The following is a 10,780-nucleotide window of genomic DNA, read 5'->3' as shown; positions in this document are numbered from 1 at the left end:
AGGCCCTCAGGGTTCCATCTCACCATAGTACAAGTTCCTTCATTTGCTACTTAAGTTTCACAGCAAAATGGCATGAAGTTTACATAAAGGAGTAATAACTCACCATTTGTGTAGTGGGAATGGCAAGTGGCTTGTGATAGAACTTGGGGAATGGTATAACAAAATAATTACTTGCTGCAAGGAGAGCACAAAAGCATTTGTGATGCTCCTAGCAAGATCTCCAATGCCCAGAACCTTGTTTTGCCCACTGTCTCTGCCTTTCTTACACAAGGTTATTATGCTTAAAGTAATTGGTGTTCAACCAACTTTTATTTATGTCAACAAGACTCAAGACATACCAATAACTCTCTCCTCACTTTTGCTAACATTCCTATCATTTCTCATGACCGTGAAGCAATCGATCATAAAGTTAATTTCAGACCGATGAAACCTAGCATTGTGAAGAATGTGCAATAAAGCACAGACTGGGTATAAACTGGAGAAGACAATAGAAATTCTGAGCCAAGATAAAATTGAACCATCACATCATAAATAGATATTACTTGGCCGAGGGAAGATACACTTACTCAACAGGGCTAAAATCCAGAGTTGTGGTAGTAAGTCACTTAATTGGCACATGAGGCAACATAATACATTATACAGTTATGCAGAGCACCCTCCCTAAGAAGCAGAGATGAATATCTCTGAAGAGTTCCCCAGTATGACATCTCTAGAGCCCAAAGGCTTGTATGACTACAGCTCACGCTTGCAACAGGCAGGCAAAAAAGCACTTCCTTATGCATACCGAGGTCCCAGGTTTAAGAATACCTGAAAAGTATCAGGTCATGATACATGGGAGAGGGACAGCAAAGGAAGCGAGCTCTGGTCACTGCTAGGTGCCATGAGTTTATGATTTTACCTAGTTGGACAGTCCCTACCATTTACTTTTCTTGCTTTTTACCACCTCATTACTTTCTCCTGACATACAGGAAATCTGCAGCAGAAGTCCCTGAGGACACAGGACTGGAGCTAGTTACAGCATGGAGGAAAAATGAATGATCTTGTTTCCTCACTTATTATAAGATCGAAATTGTACTTAGTTTACAAAAAAAAAAAACTTCCAAGATAACATCCAGTTCAAGTTCAGTGATGATTAACATTAGACATATAATTTTTTAAACTATTCTTGTGAAAAATTAGTAACCATTTAGTCATACTTCCAGATTTTTTGCATTTGAGCAATTATTGAACACTCCAAATTATGATTTTTCATTAATTGAGATAATATATACTGAGTAGAAGCTGGTAATACATTACATTTTATTAAATGAAGTATAGTTCAGCAGTATCACTTACATGAAATTTATCAGGGAACATAACACTACTTAGCATGAAGAGGGTAGAAGGGGAAAACTGAATTTCTTGCTTGTTCTGCAGACCAGAAACACACATAATGAAAACTGTAATCTGTCAGTTTTGAGATTTTAGTTTTAAATGACAGGCATTTAACAAGAATGTTTTCAGGGGGCATTATACAGCAACAGCACCTCAGAAGATAGCAGCCCTAGCCTTTTGGCAGAAAGGCATGGTGCTGCTTCAGGAGGAAAGAATCAATCACAAATGGTGGATCACCTACCATTTTGTAGCCACTGAAATCTCATGCTCCACAGAGATACATGCAGCAGACGATAGATGTATCTTTTCCTCTGTATTAGCTATGACATACATGGGTATAATACAGGTGATGGAAGCTCTAGTGACAAAGCAGAGGTGAGGGGTTCTAAATAAGCCATTTATAGGATGTAATCAAAGGAATCACACAGAAGAACTAGTGCATTTTAATCAGCAATATCCAGGAAAAAAAGCCTTATAAAAACAAGTATTTCAAACACAAATAAAACAGCTTCTGATGACTTATATATTCAAATTACAAAACTTGAACATTTGATTGGTATTAAAAGAAACACATACACCCTTTATGGCAGGCTGTTACTATATACTTTCACTTCCAGTGAAACTCCCCCCACGCATGTTTGTTTACTTGCTCTAAACACAAGATTTAGACTGAGGAGATAGGAGTTCTGCTGAAATAGTTTAAGTAAACAAAACCTCAGCAGCAGCACTAGCAGAGCTCTTCCCACACCTCCCATATCCAGCCACGCATTGTGCCTATGCAGAGGCACCAAACTGGAGCACCCAGCCCTCTTTAGCTGGGTGGGCTTCCCTTGCTTCCTGTTCCTGTTCTTCAACAGGCCAATGCACATACAGCAGCTTTCTTTATGTGGCAGAGGATCAGCAGACCCAGACGAGATGCAACCAGGAGAAACAAGGTGGGCCACTAAGCCCGTGCAACTGTGTTAAGTGTTTTGCCTCATTTGAGGCATTTCAGCCTTGCTGTTTCAGATCTTTGCTGGCTATTCCCAGACACTCAGCCTGCTTCTAGCTCCCAGCACAGCACATTGTTGACACTTTGAACTTAACTGAGTTTTTTTTTCCTCCAGCTATGTTGCCAATAGCACTAGTGCTCAAGATAGCACTTGCTCTTACACAATACTAATGTGCAGAGTCAAGAGGGGGTTTCTGATATGGATAACAGCAACCTCACCCCAAGAGGAAGTGTAACCAATGCAATCTCCACTTCCTAAGCTTAACTAGATTGTATTCAATAATAATGTTTATAAAAGCACTTGCTTAATTGCCTCACTAACAAACCCCAGCAAGCCATGCGTAATATAAGCTTACATCAGTATGGGATACCCAGGCAGTTAAAGTAATGATACCTCTACTTCTCCCACCAGGGGTCTTGCAGATTTTTATTTATTTGGTTTTTGAAACCCAGTCACATTAGCACTCCTGTCATGCAAAGTTACATCCATAAACACAGTGATCCAGGTAAAGGGAACAGAAGAGGACATTGCCAGAGAGATCAGGCTAACTTTAACATTAAAAAAAAAAAAAAAAAAAAAAAGATAAACACTAATTTAAAAAGTCAATTAGAAATATAAATAAATGGGCGGCAACAGCAAGGTCAAATATTTAGATTCAGAGCTGTGAATACTGCAGTTACCTAGGCAACATCTGCTTCTCTAGGTAGGCTTTAATCCTTTTAAAATGACAAAAACTGAAGGTTTTCAGAAATTGTTCAGGACTAATTGAAGCAATAATATATATTTTTAAAATATTGTCTTAAGGGGCAAGCATCATTTTATACACTAATGTGCATTTAAGAATTACATTTTTTTTCCATGGATTAATGACAAAAATACTTCTGAGCATCTGAAGTTATTGCCTAAAATAGCCACCGCAATTATTTAAATACTGTGAATATCATTTGAATGATTTCTGCCTGAGATAGCTAGAGCCAGTCCATGGATGAGTTTTACTCATCTCGGTATCTTAGACTTCTCTGAAAATAAAAAAGCAAAGATTATTGCATTATGAAAATTTGCGCTAAAAAATAATCTGAAAATTAAGAGCCTCCAAGAGTGCCAGGCTGGCAAGACCTATTCAGTTTCCATGTCCATTGAGGCCTGCACTGAAATATTTCAGAGTTAACAGAACAGTCAAATCAACTACCTCTTGTAACTTGTTTAATGTAGCGCTGTAGCCAGTGAAATTATGATTGAATTTGTTTTCCTTCAACAGTAATATTTACTACCGTTAAAATCTTTCAGCTTAAAATGAAGGTATTCAAAGACAAATTTGTATCTAGGAAGACAGATTACTACATTAAAATTCACTAATTTATTCTTGCTGCAAAATGAAAACAGTTATTGGATTTGACCATGGAACAAAATGACATTTCTGAGGCATTAATCTTTACAAGATGTTAAATTACTCGTAAAACCTCGAGGAAAAACAAAAGGAATTAGTCAGAGCATCATTTTCTCAAGAAATTAGAGTGACTGAGCAAATTGAACCACATAAAATGCTAAGGACATAATTCTTCAAGAAGTTTAGTGAAATACTCAGTGAGACCCTGTAACACAGCTGTCTTGTCATGGACATGCAATACAAAAATCAGTGTCTTTCTGACACCTGAAGTTTTGCATATTTCCAAACCGGTATTGAGCAATACGCTGTGATCTTGAAGACATAAAACGAGAATATCGTGTGTGCTTTTGGAGCAAGGAGAGAAAGGATTCGACTGCATACATTTATAGACAGAATTCCCTTATTAAGTGGAAAACAGAAGCAGCTAATTCCGTATTTATATTAAAAACTGACAAAAAAACTTGGCTTATAGCTATACTGTTGATACCAATCCATTTGGATAATGCCTGTACATATCCTAAATCCTGAATAAATTTCATTGTTTGGCTGAACTTCTAAGCCTTAATTATTCACATTTAAATTTGAGACTATAAGAGTCCTCACCCAATCACTATGAACTAGCTTTATTTTTCCATTATGAAGTGATTACACACCTGTCCTTTTTATCTACTTGTAGAAGTAGCTTTCTTGTTGTTACCCAAATGCAAATTACAGTTTTAAAACTGGCTTGCAACCATTTTCCAGTACTGCCATTCCATGGTTTGCTATTTGTTGACCAATTACTTCTCTAGATTTTTTGTTGTTATTGTTTTAAAATAGGAAGAGTTTACGAAGTCTTTCCTTACCTGATCTGTTTATTTTCGTTGAAAGATTTCTCATTAAGTGTTATTTCCCATACCAGTGTCAACTGTTTAAACAGAACTAGACAAAACAGTAAGAATTCTATTTGGGGAAAACATGGTGACTTCAGCATGTGTTTTTATGAGGTATCAGGTGGAAAGAGAGAGTCTTGAAGGGAAATATGTGAGAAGGAAATCAGGGAGGAACAACATTCCTCAGCTCTATGATCACTTATACACAAGGAAGAATGAGCCAGGTAGTGAAGGTACCCATCTGCTCTCTTCCTCCCACCCTGCTCTCCAACAGCAGCTGCACTCAATCACCTGACAGCCGCAAGCACACCAACATCAAAGATGGACAATTAGTGTCTTTGCTAATCTTCATTTGCTCAGCTGCATCCCCCAGACTAAAGCTAAACCACAGTTGCCTTCAGTTGTCAAACCACCAGGTTCCATGGGTATTTTAAAAGAAAAACCTGAAGCTATCCATTAACATTTCAGAGAAGCAAATGATGTTTATACAGAAAAGACATCCATCTCCTGAATTACAGCTGCTCTTTAAATGCTTTGTGCCTGCATAAAAAAAGTTCTCCTGCCCTTGGGAATGAACAGGCAGCACTCAGGACTGCTGCCAAGGCAGTCAAGACAGCTTCAGTTACAGTTCAGTGTAAGAATCATAAGACTTTTTTTTGTCAGAACACAGAACAGAAGTCGTGTCAGCAACTTCTTTTAAATTGACAGTCCAGCAAGAGTGTGCCTGAACAAGGTAGGATATTTAAGAATCACAACAGTACCAGTTGCATTTTAATCTCATACACAGCAATGATTGACAGATTGTATTTTCTTATATGTGCACAAGATTTTCCATTTACAAGTACTCACCACCCCACAAAAAGTCAAAACAAAAAGCTTTATAAATTGCAAATTAAGGCTGCTAAATGATGTTTAGTACTCTACCACCATACTATGTTAATCAGTACTCCAGAAGAAAAATCGTATTTCCTTCTTTTAAGTGGTGGTCTCCTTAAGCAATGTCTAGGGCATTTCTAGACACTCTTCTCCCTTAATCCATGGAATCAAACCTCTGTACAATAAGCTTCATAGTTGTACCAATTCCAACAGTGCCATCAGTCCACTTTACATTTACACTCATCAGTTACTCCTTACCTCTGAGATCCTACTGATCATCACTATAACCACTGAAGAGTTCTGCTGGAGGCTCATCCCACAACTTAGTACAGAGAGCTTGCAAGCAGTGCTTAAGCAAGACATTGGGTCTTCTTGGATGCAAAGCACAAGTTGAGAATCTGAAGCATCTAGTTTTACCTGTCTCACAGTATTGCCACACAGTTTTAACCAAACCAACAACACAGCTATACCCAAGCAAAGCATTAACCACACACATCCTCTTTGGCTACCAGCAGCTTCAGAGGGTGTAGGTAAAGTTGGGTCAGTTACTGTGTACTTCAGAATTTTCAGACATTTGATTCTTGCTGAAACTGGTATAATGAATAAACATAAGCTTATAGCAAATAATTTTTACTATACTTCATGAAAAAGTTAAGACAGAACTAGACAAAAAAATTAAGTCTTTTGCACACACATAGATAGGAACCACCTGCAAGAAAAAACCTGTCAGATCCAGCTATGTCCTCCACAGAAGAGATCTCAGAAAGCATGCTCCATCTCTTGGCTGCATTTCTGTCCTTTTGTACCACTTAAGAGCTCAGACACTTTATGCTGCTAAAAGTACTGTCCACAGTCGTCATGGTGGAAACAGTTAATGAAGTTCAGAGATCAAATAGAAACAGCTGATTTTGTTTTAGCAGGGCTCATATGACAGAAACCAGACCTGCAGACAGAAGGTGCTATATATTGAGTGTAAACGGCCTACAGAAAGAATCGTCCTTCCCCCTCTGCTGCACCCCAAGATTTTTGATTCCAGCTCTTAGCTGCTAATACTTTTGCAATTAAATTTCTATGACATTTTTATGAGAGAAGTGGCAGAGGAATTATACCTTTCATGCAAATCATGTGTTTCAACTAACAACTTGATATTTCAGAATGTCACATTTCATGGAAAATTGTTGTTATTTCCCTCTCAGGCTGCTTTCAGCAAGAGTCAAAAGAATTACAAAATTAACAGGTTTGACAGAAATCTCAACAGAAAACCACACTCCAAGTCACCTATGGATCCTCCAATTCCCCAAGTCATTTACACTTCATACAACTGTTCAAAGCACTTTTCTCCCCAGAGCAAAGCATTCATTTCAAGTGCACTCCCGCATTTTCTTGTTCTAAGCCTGTCATTATACTAGCAACCACATGAAGTAATTTGTCTGCTTAAACTTACCAGAGGCATCTTCAACAAACCTCAAGGTCACCTTTGAGGTAGGCAGGCCCAGCACTCAGCTACGTTTGGTCAATCTGTGTAACATGGGGCAGCCTTGCCAGCCACTGCCCTCTCCTCACAGACCTGGGATGTCCCGACGCCATGTTCTGAAATCCACGTTCTGTAAGATGTAGGTGCAAGGAGATATCGATCTGGAAAGGTCTTCTCAGCTTTGGCACAACACATCTACTCTGTCTATTCAAAGGTGCCTGGTATCTTTAAATAAAGAAGAAATTTCTTCCTCAGTTCAGGCCATCTATGTTGCATTAACACTTAAAAGCAAGCACACTTAGACTCCTTTTCTTGCTTGTATCAATTTTCTGGAGATTGAGCTCTTCCCCCCCCCCCCCCCCGCCACGCCCCCCCCCAAATCGGCTTCCCTTTACATATTAACTCAGAAAGCCAGTCAAATTCACCATGTACATCAATTCTAGTGGCTTCATGAGGACACAAGTTCGATAACAGCAGCCAAGGAAGGTCAAAGCACTGCGTGCAACTTCTATGGTAAAAATGAACATACATTGCTTGTTGTCTGAACCACAAGGCTCACCCCTTCTTTCCAAGGGCAGCCCTTAGGGGACTGCTACTGTCCTCCTTCCCACCCACTCCCAATTCCCAAAACACCTATTGCTTTGATTGGCAACAAATCTTCCAAAGAGGCTAAATTAAGTTCCCCAAGCCACAGTACTGAAGGGACACCAAACCATATTCACTCCATCAGTACTGAGGCTCAAGGGAAGGCCACACTCCCACCTCAGGCAATTTTTGCCAAGATGGAAGGTAATTCTCCACAGGTAACCCATACTTCAGAGCACACTAGCTGCCAGCCAGACGATTTTGTGCCATAACCTCATTAACCAAAAGATGCATCTACCTGTACAAAACGTAGCTTGTCCAGCACTGCATTTGGTACTGACTGGCAAGAACAACTCTTAAGACCAATCCTGCAGGTGTCACAGGAAGGCAAAAGCCATCCCACATTCAAGAACAAAGGTCTTCCTTGTTATTAAAAAGCTCATCTTTTTCAGTGTTTTCTTATGCCTGTTCAGCCAGGTCTGTGGCAAAAATATGGTGATTCTCACCATTTTGACGTTTATAGCACTCTGTCAAAAACTACATCATCGTTGCTCCTCAGCACATTTGTCACAAAACTAAGCTGCACAACACTGATAAGCTGGTAGGTCCTTCATCAAACACCTTTCAAAGGCTTCAGAAACCTTCAAATTTGTCATCTTAGTTTTGGACCCTATACCTGAGAATATGATTACTATCTCCTCCCCGCTCTTCAGTACTAGTCACAAACACAAAAATATAAAAAGGTAGCCCAATTCAGAATTCAAAACCTATTTCCACTACTTCTTTCTGGATCAGCTTTACTTTCCAATTTTCTGTAATTCTCACAGTGGTCAGGAAATAGCAAAACTAACTTTTAGCTTTAAGAAATTCCTAAATTCCTACACTACGTTACCCCTATTCCTTTTGGGGCATTGGGATTTCTTTCACTTTCAGGCAGTAGGTACACAACCCAGAATGGAAATTTACATTTAATTTGCTGTTGATGAAGCAGGCTGGGAAAGAAATGTTAGTTCCTGATCTTTACAGATGCATTTATCTCCAGCACAACAACAACAGGATGTTTGGCTTACTAGGGTTTAACAAATACTGAATCTTCCAGATGGAGAGTACTTTGTAAGAACACAATGAACATCAGGGAAGATTTCATTTATAGATTTCTACTTACACTCTCAACACTGCATCTGCCTGCATATTAATAGCTTGTTGTTAAGTTAACTGTATATTTCAGTATTTCTGAAATTGGATGTGCCAGTTTATAGCCATTACTTTATTTTTCCCTTCTGGCATAAAGAGAATACAGCCTGGCCTTGTAAAGAATTGAGCTAACATTTCTGCATATTTTATTCAATATCCTTTCAAGATTATTGGCTTGTAAAGTTCTCCCCAGCTATTAAAAAATCAGAGAAACATTGCAGTTTTAGCTTCTGCATTTGAGCCCTTAGGAAGATGGACTCAACAAGCTAAAGAAAAGGTTCTCTGTTATTTCTTGACACTTTTACCCTGGCGGCAGATATCTAAGCAAATATCTGAGCAGTACACCAAAAGAAATACAAACAGTGAAGCACTTGGTCTCTTTTATAGGGCTAACAATACACAGTGATTACCTCAGTTATAGAACTAGTTGTTTAAGTTGAAGAATTAAGCAGTGACAAATATATAGGAAAAAGAACCTAGTACCTTCTGACTCTCAGATCTCAAAATGATAAAGACTTGGTAAATACATAGCCCACATTCTCAAAGCTCTGGTCGCCAGAGTTAAATTCAGGTCTAAGTTTCCATGGCTGTCTTCTCCATTGTGGTCTAGAGAAAAGTGAGACAGAAGTTTGAAACATACCGGTTGGTAGTCACTTGAAGCCTGAATAACTTGATTTTTGCCTTTCTAGACAAGAATTAGAAGTTTTGAATAATGCAGAATTAATTCTTTAAATTCTCTAGTGAAAAAAAAAAAAACAAAAAACATTGCAGTTGTCTATACTAAACCCAATGAGTGGGCAAAACAACTGAGCAGTTTGAGAGCAAGGTTGCAGAAGCGTTATATTTTTTCACATTAAATACAACATGCCTGAATTTTATTTGGAACGACCACATAATAGGTTTTCAGTTACAATTAAGTGAGAGGGGGAAGAAAAAAAAAAAAAAAAAAGAAGTCTGCTTAACATTCAGTTAAATTCATATCCTTTTGCAGAGGAACAGTATTATAACATTAATCTACACTTTTAAAATCCTACTTGCTGAAGCATTGACAAATTGCTCTCGTGAAAGCACAGAGATCAGCACACAAATTTAATGGAATTCCTGATCAAGTAAGCATTTTCGCAGCACTGAATATGCAGCCCAACAGGCTAGGAAAGGCATTAGGTCTTTACATCTGTTGTAGAAATAACTATTCTTTAGAACTGCTCACTTCAGTTCTTATGTAAGCAGAATACTCTTCAAAGGGAAATAAAAGTTTATCAAATGCAGGCTAAATAAAGATCAGAGAACCTGAAAAATCTTTGATATTTTTATCTCTCTCTGCACCACAGAAGATAAAGCCTACATCACAAGTCACTTTAGTAACCTCCCAGACAAACAGCAGAAACATTTTCTAGATGAGGATCCTGGTCATGAGGAAAAATGTTAACCTCTTGAGAAAAAGAAGATCAAATAAGAGATGTGAATAAGAAAACGTTCATCACAGCAGAAATAACATATGTGATGACAAGCACCCAATTCTTACCTCCCATGGGACTGGAGATCATACTGATTTATTCAACACCTTCAGCAAACAGAGCCCCAAACTTGTCCTCAGCAGTGCAGCTACTCCTTAAAGTCTTTTCCTTCCACTCCCTATCACGCAGAGAAGACGCTACTAACATGCTTCCACACCAAACACCCCTTCTCTCCACCCCCTGAAGACTTATCTAGTTTCTCCTACCTACATGTAGTTTATGGCTTCAGCTGTCATCACTCTCTCAGATCAGACATCACCACCAACACCTGAACAAATTCTGGACATCAAATTACACCTGCAGGAACACCTTTAATCAAATTATCTTATTATGTACTAATTCTGTGGCAGTACCTATGGATTATCAGAGCCTATCTCGTTCTCTGCATTCTGGAATGCTTTATTTGCCTCCAGAAATTTTTGGGGAAAATCAGGGGATTATAGGGTGAAAGAGCCCTATCTTACTCTCAAACCTGCATTTTAAGGTAAACATGCTGTTTATTGGGGGGG

The 10,780-nt window shown here is 38.6% G+C and overlaps 1 long non-coding RNA gene across 2 annotated transcripts; it reads right to left on the bottom strand.

Moving 5' to 3' along the window:
- Window positions 1-2,823: 2,823 nt before the first annotated feature.
- On the bottom strand, window positions 2,824-10,729 carry LOC137859228 (uncharacterized). Of its 2 annotated transcripts, XR_011098203.1 has the most exons (4): window positions 10,280-10,729; window positions 9,238-9,360; window positions 6,942-7,200; window positions 2,824-5,869 (listed from the first exon to the last, which is right to left on the bottom strand). It is a non-coding gene; the product is annotated as an uncharacterized lncRNA (long non-coding RNA). The 2 variants fall into 2 exon arrangements; XR_011098202.1 differs by having other exon boundaries at window positions 2,824-7,200; window positions 10,280-10,704.
- Window positions 10,730-10,780: the final 51 nt, after the last annotated feature.

Source organism: Anas acuta, chromosome 7 (assembly GCF_963932015.1).
Source record: "Anas acuta chromosome 7, bAnaAcu1.1, whole genome shotgun sequence".
Taxonomy (NCBI): Eukaryota; Metazoa; Chordata; class Aves; order Anseriformes; family Anatidae; genus Anas; species Anas acuta.
This window is presented reverse-complemented; position numbering and strand designations above follow the sequence as displayed.